A 10,905-nucleotide genomic window follows, 5' to 3' on the forward strand; every position below is an offset into this window, starting at 1 on the left:
CTTTTGTTGTTAGCACTTAGGGTTGTGAATTGTGAATGAGAAACGAGAGAGGGATAGAAGGGGTTTATATAGGTTGGGATGGCGGTGCTTTACCGAATATATCGGCTAACCATTCGGTATCCTAATTCAAGTGTAAATCAAATTATTATTTTTAGTTTGACCTTTATAGTTTTAACTTGTTGCATGGGGGTCCATTGAGTTAATTAGTTAATAACTGAAACATTTAAATAAGTTTGTGTATTACTCTTTCAAATTAAGTGTTCTTGTTTTAAATTTTAAATCAACATACCTTGCGATTGAATGCTTGTTTAATTGATTGGTTAAATCTGGTTTTTAAAGGGACTACTTTACTCTTTCAAAAAGTTATTTATAATTGCTTATTATAACTATAGGATTTAAATTATTGATTTGATTCTTTCTTAGGGTCATAAAGTATTGTATAGTAGTCTCCATGACTGAATTTATGATCTGATTCAGTGGTTCGACCCATCCTTAGTTTTTCCTCCGTCTCGTGTACTACCCTCTTTGGCAATACTGACAAAATTTTACTTCAGCCCAACTCATAAATCCAATCCAACTATACTTATTCTAAAGTCCACACCCCAAATTAACATGTTTTATTCTTCCAACAATTATTAACAAGATGGGAATATCTCATATAATAGTAACCAACATTCAAAAGTGTTCCAATTTGGTCACTAATGCATAATTTTCTTAAATCGGGTCACTAAATCTTCAAATCGAGTCTCACCTATTTTTTTGTTTGTCAAGAAAGAAATGGAGGATAAGATGTGGGGGTCGGAATTTCCAATATATGTAGTTATATTTTTAAAAAATTAAAAAACGTTAATTATAATAAAATTCAAAAATAAAATATAAAATTCACGTCGCCACTCAACGTTAACATAAAAAAAAGATAAAAACATTTCTTATGTGAAACAAAAAATAAAAACGTTAAAAAAAACATGTTAAAACCTTTAATTTAATAAAATATGAAAGTTGAGTGACCTAATTGGAACACTTTTTAAAGTTGAGTGATCTAATTGAAACACTTTTGAAACTTGGTTACTATTCTAACAAGATTTTATTGAAGCTTTGTTTCCTTTCCTTTTTATTTCTTAGCCCCGAGATAGTAAAAACAATGTATTTTACAAGCGTATAAAGTGCATATATGATATAACTGAGAATTGATATGCAATAAAAGGTATAAAAATGCACATGTTAATATCATAGTTAGAGGTGCACAAAAAACCTGAACCCGGAACCGGTTTTTTTATCCCTAGGTTTTTAATACTCGAGCCCGTACACGACCCTATGTGTGGGGTACGGATAGAGTATGCATTTTAGTATAAAAACCCGTACCCGAACCGGACCCGATTTGCACCCGGTAATACCCGAAAACTCGAAACGATTCCATACCCGGAACCGGGTTTTTCCAATACCCGACACCGGGTTTTTCAAATACCCGATCTATACCCGAAATTACCTGAAAAATAACTAGAAAATACCCGAAAAATATAAAATGTGAACCCCTAAACAATTCCAATCTATACCCGGAAAAAACCCAAAAAAACCCCAAAAATATGGTTTTTTAATACTCGGAAATAGAGTATTCAAATGCCCGGTTCTATACCCGACCCGAACCCGATACAAAGGGTATGGTTTTTAGAGGCAATACCTGGACCCAAACCCGACCCGGATTTGCTAATACCCGATTTTTCAATACCCGAACCCGATACATAGGGTATGGTTTTTAGAGGCAATACATGGACCCAAACCCGACCCGGATTTGCTAATACCCGATTTTTCAATACCCGAACCTGATTCTATACCCGAACCTAGGTTTTTCTAATACCCAATTTGTGCACCTCTAATCATAGCATTGCCTGCCACGAATATCTACGCGTCGAGAAAAGGTGTCGCATACTCGCATCGTAAACCATAGTAACTAGTTTTATACCCGTCCGGTGGACGGGCATTTCAATGTCATAACATAAGTTTTTTTTTTCTTTGTATTCTAAACATATCCGAATCATTGCATTTATTAGGGCGCGTTCGTTTCACAGAATTCGTGAGAATTCAAAGGAATTGGAATTAAAATCTCATGACATGGCGTGTTCGTTTCGTTGGAATTGGAATCTTATTTCCATTTTGGTGTGTTCGGTTGACAAGGAATGGAATTGGAATTGGAATTCAATTCCTTCAAATTCCTTTAAACAAAGGGATTCTAAATCCTTCCATCATGTGAAGGAATTCAAGTAAATTTGATGGAATTTTCAATTGGGCGACTAACATGGTCGCGTTCGGGTGTGTTCACATTCAGGTCGACGCTCCGAGTCTTAGCGCTTTCAGCTCAGTGCTCCGGGCCGAGTCGCGTTTGGGTCAACGCCCCGGGTCAGCTCGCATTCGGTTCTGCGCCCCGTGTCAGTTTGTGTTCGGTTTGACGCCAGGATCAGTTCGGCTCAACCCAACCCAGTCCGCCGACGCCCCGGCCATTTTATGGACCAAAACGAAACAAATAATAGAAACCGAAATGAAACGAAACCGAACTAACCAAAATGAAACAGAAAAAAAACATAAACCGAACAAATAAAACTAACCAAAATAAAAGTTAAACCGAACCGAGTAAACCGACTAAAATGAAACCAAAAAAGGGAAACGAACAAAACGAAACAAAAAACTAAACCCGAACGGAAATGAAACAAAAAAAACGACATAAACGAACCAAAAAAACCGAAACGGGCCGAAACCAAAAAAACTTAACAAAATAAGCAAAAAAAACGAACTTGAACCAAACAGAAACCGAAAAAACAACATAAACGAATCAAAAAAACCAAAACGGGCCGAAACCAAAAAAATGAACAAAATAAGCAAAAAAAACGAACTTGAACCAAACAGAAACTGAAAAAAAACGAACCAGAAACACGAAATGGGCCGAAACCCAAAAATTGAACAAAATAAGCAAAAAAAACGAACTTGAACTTAACAGAAACAAAAAAAAACAACATAACCGAACCAAAAAAACCGAAACGAGCCGAAACCCAAGAAACTGAGCAAACACAAAACGAAAAAATTGAACAAAATAAGCAAAAAAAAAAAGAACTTGAACCAAACAGAAATAGAAAAAAACAACTTAAACGAACCAAAAAACCGAAACGGGCCGAAATCTCAAAAAACTGAACAAAAAAAAGAAAAAAAAGGAACTCGAAGAAAACAGAAAACGAAAAACCAAACTAAACGAACCAAAAAAATCAAAACCGAGCCGGAACAAACCCAATAAACTAACCAACTGAAGCAAAAAAAAAGAACCAAAATGAAAATGGAAAATATAACGAAACAAAAAAAAAACGAAACCGGGTCGGGTCGGGTGGAAGCGGTTCGGATCACCAGCGGGCCGGATAGTCCAAAAACGTTGTGGGTCGTCGGTAGAGAGGGTCAAAGTGATTGCCTCCAACTCATTGGCCAACCAAACACGTTAGATGGAATTGGGATTCCAATTCCAGCATATTCCATTCCTATGGGAATGTTTAAATTCCAATTCTAATTCCTATGCAAATTCCAATTCAAATTCCATTCTATTCCGTGAAACGAACGCGCTCTAAGTATTTATATTGTAATAGATACATTCAATCTAATCATATATATAAATCTAATATTCTCTATTTTACATTGTTGCATAGAATAAATACAGTGACTGAAACATGTCAAGAAATTATGAAAGAGCATACAAGCAAACTAAACTTAAATCAACATAAGCAAAACAGACGATAGCACACCTGATTGGCTAAATTGTAGAAATATTGTGCACCATTAAACTGATTTGTAGAAGGAGCACACCTTTTAATCTTTTGACTGACATAGTCTTCCCTAAGTTATGCAGTCTCTAGGGTAAATATTGTACCCCACCTACAAGACTTCAAGGGCCTTTGTCCTGTCCTGATCTCAATGAAATCTGAAATTCATAGTAAACAATAGTAATATCTGATGTCAATCCATGAAACAAGCAATCTGGTTGTTGAGGAGTCTGATTGGTAACGTATGTGGGACTAGTCTAAAAGCCGAAATAAGAGTTCAAAGAGTAAACAAGGCCCAAAACACTGGATTCACATTTTTTAGCAATACCGTCGGCTGAAAAATTGTGATTTTTTGTGTTGTTGATCTACGCCTAATTCATTGAAAGAACAACACATGAGTCAATAGATCCATTAATTATTTTATAACAATGGGCCATAGTTTAAAGAATCAAATAACTTAATATATCAAAACATATACATCCAAGAATACAATTACAAATTTACAATTGAATTAGAGATATTAAAGAAAAGGAGATAAAGAAAAACAATAAAAGGTATAAGCTAGCAATTATTTACCATATCAAATTGATATATGTGATATTTTGGAATTAGGGTTTCCGTCAATACCAACCTCTAATTGCCGACGTATCTAATTATTATCAGTTCAGTTTTGATTATTATAAATTTCTATATTGTCAATTAATTTCTTCAAACCAAGAAGAAAAATTGTAATTACGACTATATTTGGATCATAGAATAAACTCATAGCATTCACTTAATAAGAGGTGACACAAAAGAAACAATTCAACCTAATAAGTACCAATATATATCCGAATAACCCCAATAACAATTAAACATATATGACTACTAACAATAATCAGGATCTTTATGACTCAAATGCCCATGCATGCTCCTGGCGAGCCGCAGCTTCTTCCTCGGGTGTGTAATCATTCATGATGTTAAATTTCTCACGAATCTTTTCGACAGTCTTGGCTTCGCTGATCATCTCACCCACTGTTTTACAGGTCAGGTCGAGTAAGCCTTTGATGTCGAGATAATTTGCAGCCAGAATTAGGTCAAAAAGAGTGTCTTGATCCACTCTAACAAATACTGAATCAAACGATTTTAAATCCTCGTCGTCGTCGGTGGTCGAAGGGTCCATGTGCTTTGTGGTTTGTACTTAAAGCAACAAGTTTGATACCTCTTAAAATTTAAGAAGTCCATCACTCATGCTTTATATATAGTATAGATATAGAAATATGAATTTTAAATCATGCCTCTTAAACCGTTCTCTGCTAGGGTAAAAACACCAAAATCACTATTTCAATAAACACGGTTGGACCCAAAATTCGGACTTTTAGTGAATTGTTTATCTAATCCCAATTCATCTAAAGAACTCAATGATCCATAATTGGAAAACAATGGGTCGTAGTGTAAGTATCAAATAATTTGTATATCTTTCATAAAAAATACACTTTCAACAATACATTTAAATTTTAAACAAGAGATATTTAAGGAAACGAGATAAAGATGAACAATAAAAGATACAAACAGATATCTAGGAATTTAGTAAAACAAATAAAGATACTGTCTAGACTCTAGCGCATGCATGGCATAATTCGATTAGCCGCTATAGAACCAGACCATATGACGTTAAAGAAATGTAATTAGGGTATACGTGGCATCATTGGATGTTGGATTTTGATTATTAATGAATTTATTTAAATCCCTATTTTGTGTACAGATTTCTTCAAAAAAATGCAATATACCACTATATTTGGATCGAGAATATATAGACTGATCATACTATCACCATAATATTATAGTGGTTATACAAATAATAAAGTAAGAAAATATATCAATATCAAATCAAACTAATCTCCAAATAAGTAGCCAATTTGCATAAACCAAAACACCAATGCCAAGTAAACATTACAACTAATAACGAATAATAATCAACTAATAATAATAATAATCTTTACTCAAATGCCCATGCATTCTCCTTTCGAAGTTCTGCTTCTTCCTCAGGGGTGAAGTCATTCTTGATGTTGAAAATCTTGCGAACCTCTTCAGGACTTCTGCCCTTCATCATGTCAGCCACCGATTGACAGGTCAGGTCGAGTAAGCCATTGATGTCGAGATAGTTTGCAGCCAGAATCAGATCAAAAAGAGTGTCTTGATCAACTGATTTAACAAATTCAGAATCAAACGATTTCAGATCCTCTTCGTTGTTGTTCTCCATTGGTACTTCCAGTACATGATGCTTCTTACAGTACTCGATAACCTTGGACAAGATCTTGCTGGTGACGTTAGGGAGTGGGATGCCAGAGCCAGCACAGTCATCTTCGATCATGTGCTTGATTGTTTGTGATTGCAACGCCACCACTTCTTCAACCTCGAAGGTTTCTCCGTCCGAACTCCTCAACACGATGGTCTTTTGCGATGACATCTTTTGTTGTTAGCACTTAGGGTTGTGAATTGTGAATGAGAAACGAGAGAGGGATAGAAGGGGTTTATATAGGTTGGGATGGCGGTGCTTTACCGAATATATCGGCTAACCATTCGGTATCCTAATTCAAGTGTAAATCAAATTATTATTTTTAGTTTGACCTTTATAGTTTTAACTTGTTGCATGGGGGTCCATTGAGTTAATTAGTTAATAACTGAAACATTTAAATAAGTTTGTGTATTACTCTTTCAAATTAAGTGTTCTTGTTTTAAATTTTAAATCAACATACCTTGCGATTGAATGCTTGTTTAATTGATTGGTTAAATCTAGTTTTTAAAGGGACTACTTTACTCTTTCAAAAAGTTATTTATAATTGCTTATTATAACTATAGGATTTAAATTGTGATAAATAATATTTTTTTAACGGCCAACAAATAAAAGTCAGTTATCTGAAGTAATCCAATGGCAAAAGACAGCTTCATACACTCGCGATCACAGACAACACTAGATAGCCAAGTCCAACATCTCATGTGCCGAGGAATCGAAACCTCGTCGCTCGAAGACCCCACTACAATAAAGCCCGATTGATATCGGATTCGAACTTAAGATGTTGTAGTCTCCTGCAAAATCTTCACTTCTTCTCCAATGTTGATTAAGCTAAAGCTCATTATTTGTTAGTGTTTAATAATATAAGTAGCTGTATTATATATTAAAAACCAAATGTTGTTTGTAAGTGTGAAATACTATAGCCAAAAGTAAAGTCTTAGAAGTCTTAGGTAGCCACGTCTCATGTTTAAATTGCGTGTTTAGATGAAGGAAATAAGTAGAGATAAAAATAGAGAACCACGAGATAGAGAGAATGTAACCAGAAGAAGAGACTTAGAAAATGTGACACTCCACGTTGTATGGCAGGCTTCCTGCTCAAACACCTTGTTAAAGGAACTCGATCTCCTAAGCTTAGCAAACCGGTGACATGGAGTTCCAATCCGAATAGTGGTGCCGATTCCATAACCCTAGCTAGAAACCAATCACAACGTTGGAGTTCAAAAATGTTGGCTCGATTCACATCCATATGTCAATTTTCGCAACTTTCCTATCACTTTTCAATCCTTTTATATTGTATTTATGACATTAATCCTCTCATTATTTGAAATTTTGTTGATTCACTTTTTCATACGGCTTAATTGCTATCCAATGTTGTAAACTGTATAAGTTATAAGATGATTTGTTTCTTCTTTATAATTTTAATTTATATTTCTATTTATGGTTTTTATGAACTTGTTTATCTTTTTTTTGGTGCTGATAAACCTTAGGCGAGGAGAAGTCTTTAATAATTGTTTATATTTATGTATATTTGCGTATATGTATATTTATTTGTTTGTGTATTTATTTTCTTATTTGTATATTTATTTGTGTATTACTGTATTTGTATGCTTATTAATGTATATGTATTTGAATTTGATTGTAGGTGTTGGCCGGTTCTAATATGACAGGTATAGCTAGTGTGGACTAGCGCTTGAACTTCACTCATATACTTTATATCTTTATAGTATTTGCATCTACAACAATCATGACATTTTTTTTAGCTTTAAAACCCTCATGAACTCCACATATTTGAGTTAGTTCATGATATATTTTCATAACATAAGAGGAAGATATTAATTGTTCTAAGTTTCTGTGACAAATTAACCTAATGTTGCACATCAAGAAAAATGGATGCAAACTTATTTTAAATACGATGATTGACTTTCCATATGTTTAAGTCATGATACATGTTTGTCATGTCAGGTGTGCTAAAAAGTATACGCTAAGACAATATTGGCACGAGAAATGTTGCTAAATTCGAGTTCAAAAGAATATATCGTCACGGTATGTGTGCTAAAACCAAGCCTCAGAGATCGACGTGTGTTAAAGTTGAGTCCGACAATTTTTAATTATTGTGCTTTTTTTATATGTTCTTTTTCATAATTATATATATTACAATTTGGAACTTTCTCCCCCATCATAAGTTGTACATTTCTGTAACTTATTTTGCCCCTTCTTTCTTTCATTGTGTTCCACGTGAATTAACTTTCCAGGTGTTGCTATATTACTTCTTTCCTTTTTTACTATACCTTAAGCCCACTTTTCTTCTTCGTCTTCCCTGTCTTACCTACAGTATGGATGATTAGCAACCTCAATAGAGACTAAACGTGGAAGCCTTCAATAGGATTCTGCACTCCCTTTTGTTTAGGTGCAGGTAGCCAATATCCAAAAAAAATTAATGGTTTAAACAGAAATAGTTCAATTTCTAAAGGGGTTTAACTTTGGAATTATTGTTTGCATCAGGTTTTTTAGCGCATAGTTGGTGGCGTGGGATTGAAGAAGGTGTTTTCGCCGACTTCTTCACCTTATGTAGAAGATGATTTCGTTGGTTAGCGCATAGTTTGTGGCGTGGGATTGAAATTTATTCTTTAAAATATAAATACACACTAAAAAAGGATCTTTAGGAACGGTACTTTTTTCATTTTTAAGAGCAGTGAAAAACTGTTCCTAAAGATGGGTTAGAAATTTTAACCAAAATTAATTAGCTCCAATTCCAAACCTAAAACTTTATATTTGCCAACACACAAACCATGAGAACACCATAAATTAGACAACATATACATAAATCAAAGTATCAAACCATATGGTTTATACAGAAAACTGGAAGTTCTAACAATAACCGGGAAATCAAAAGGGGCTTTTAGCATGAATGTTAGCTTAAGGGGGTGTTTGGGATTCCTTATTTTCATCAACTTATAACTTATAAACTTTTTAAAAAGTTAATAACGTGTATAAGGTGTTTGGCAAACCATAAGGCCTTATGAATTTTAACTTATGGGCAAGGCAAAATAAAAGGGTTTTGAAAAGTTAGGAATCTCTAATATATTAACTTAATGAGTTTGATTTACATATTATTACACTCTTCTGACCCTCAAACCCATTAAACTTCATTTAAAAAGGTGTCATTTTTTAGACATTTTGGTTTTCTCCAACACATAGGGTAATTCAAACATTTTTTTTTAACTTTTTTTTTTAAATTCATAACTTAATAAGGTCTTTTAACAAGAAGTCCTTTTTCACTTAAATAATGAATCCCAAACACACCCTAAATCTACGAGGATGGGCGCAGGCCCGGCTCCGAGAAGCCAAAAAAATTTTTGGTCCGAAGGCGAAAATGGTTTGGACCTCAATTCAATTTTTAAATGTGCATACTTGGAAATGGTTTAGGTTGTGTAAAAAACTTTTATATAATAATAGGCTTAAACATGTTCCAAGTAAGAATAGAACCCACAACCTTTTGATTGAGAGTAATACCCCTTTGTCACTAAGCCAAACTAGTTGTTATATAATTAAATTTAAATATTATATATACATCTTGTTTTTCATAAAATACATATAATTTTTATTTTTTTTTAATTCGGGCCTAACGGGTGTCGGGCCGGGGGCCGTCAACCACCCAGCCCTCACTAAAGGCCGCCCTGGATGGGCGAACACACCTTTATAAAGGTCGGGGTGACCCTGACTTCACTGTTTTTTTCCAAAATCCCTCCTCGTTGCCTATTCAATCCGGCCTACCATTGTTTTCGTCCAAGCTTCAAAACGCCCAAGCTTTCTCGACCAAGCTTCTGTCACATTCTACTGGTTGTTTTAATCTTATAACTGAAAATAAATTAGCGCAATCTCGTATAATTTCCTAAACGAAGAAAATAATTGATTCCCTATTTCGTTCATTAATTTCCTAAACCAAGAAAAAAAAAATTACAATACGACTATGTTTGGATCCAGGGTAAACCGATAATATTAACCTTAATACAAATACCATGATTAAAATAATCTCAAAATTAGATAAACTCATAAACACAACTAATAAGTAATAACGATAAACAACAATATGTATATAACCAGCTAATAATAATAATAATAATCGGCCAACAGAGATTATCATCTAATTAAACGCCCACGCATTCTCTTCACGGATCTCCTCTTCTTCCTCAGGAGTCAAATCATTCCTAATGTTGAAAAGCTTACGAATCTCTGGAGTACTCTTACCCTTAACCATATCAACCACCGATTGACACATCAGCTCCAGCAAGCTTCTATTGTTGAGAAAATTAGCAGCCATAATAATATCAAACAGTGTCTCTTGATCCACTTTCACAAACTCCGTATCAAAATCCTTCAACGCCTTCTCGTCGTCACACGATTCCACGTGGGTTGTGCAGTACTCGACAACCTTGGCCAAGATCTTGCCGGTGACTTTAGGCAGTGGGATGCAGGAGCCTGCGCAGTCGTCTTCGAGCATGTGTTTGATTGTTTGTGATAGCGATGCGACTGGTTCTTTGACCTCGAAGGTTTCTCCGTCGGAGCTTTTGAGGATGATTGTGTTTTGGGATGACGAGGTGGAGGGTTGGTCGGACGACATTGTTGTTGTTTGAGTCGAGGTCTGGTTGGGAATGGGAATGGGAATGAGAATGAGAATGAGAATGAGAATGAGAATGAGAATGAGAATGAGGAATGTTGCATGAGATGGTAAGATAGCGGCTGACTATTTGGTAACCCTAAGTTTTATTTTTCCAATTTACTTCCTTATTGTTTTGAATTATTGAAGAGGATTCCTTCTAGTTTGTTGATGTCGAA

General features: G+C 34.7%; 2 pseudogenes; both read right to left on the reverse strand.

Annotated features, from left to right (window-relative positions):
• Nucleotides 1-5,752: 5,752 nt before the first annotated feature.
• LOC143577650 (SKP1-like protein 1B pseudogene) lies at nt 5,753-6,243 on the reverse strand (annotated as a pseudogene).
• Nucleotides 6,244-10,213: 3,970 nt separating this feature from the next.
• On the reverse strand, nt 10,214-10,690 carry LOC143577637 (SKP1-like protein 1B pseudogene; annotated as a pseudogene).
• Between the last annotated feature and the right edge of the window lie 215 nt (nt 10,691-10,905).

This window comes from Bidens hawaiensis, unplaced genomic scaffold, assembly GCF_021521415.1.
Source record: "Bidens hawaiensis isolate Kalapana, Puna unplaced genomic scaffold, B.hawaiensis_p1.1 tig00028763_1, whole genome shotgun sequence".
Taxonomy (NCBI): domain Eukaryota; kingdom Viridiplantae; phylum Streptophyta; class Magnoliopsida; order Asterales; family Asteraceae; genus Bidens; species Bidens hawaiensis.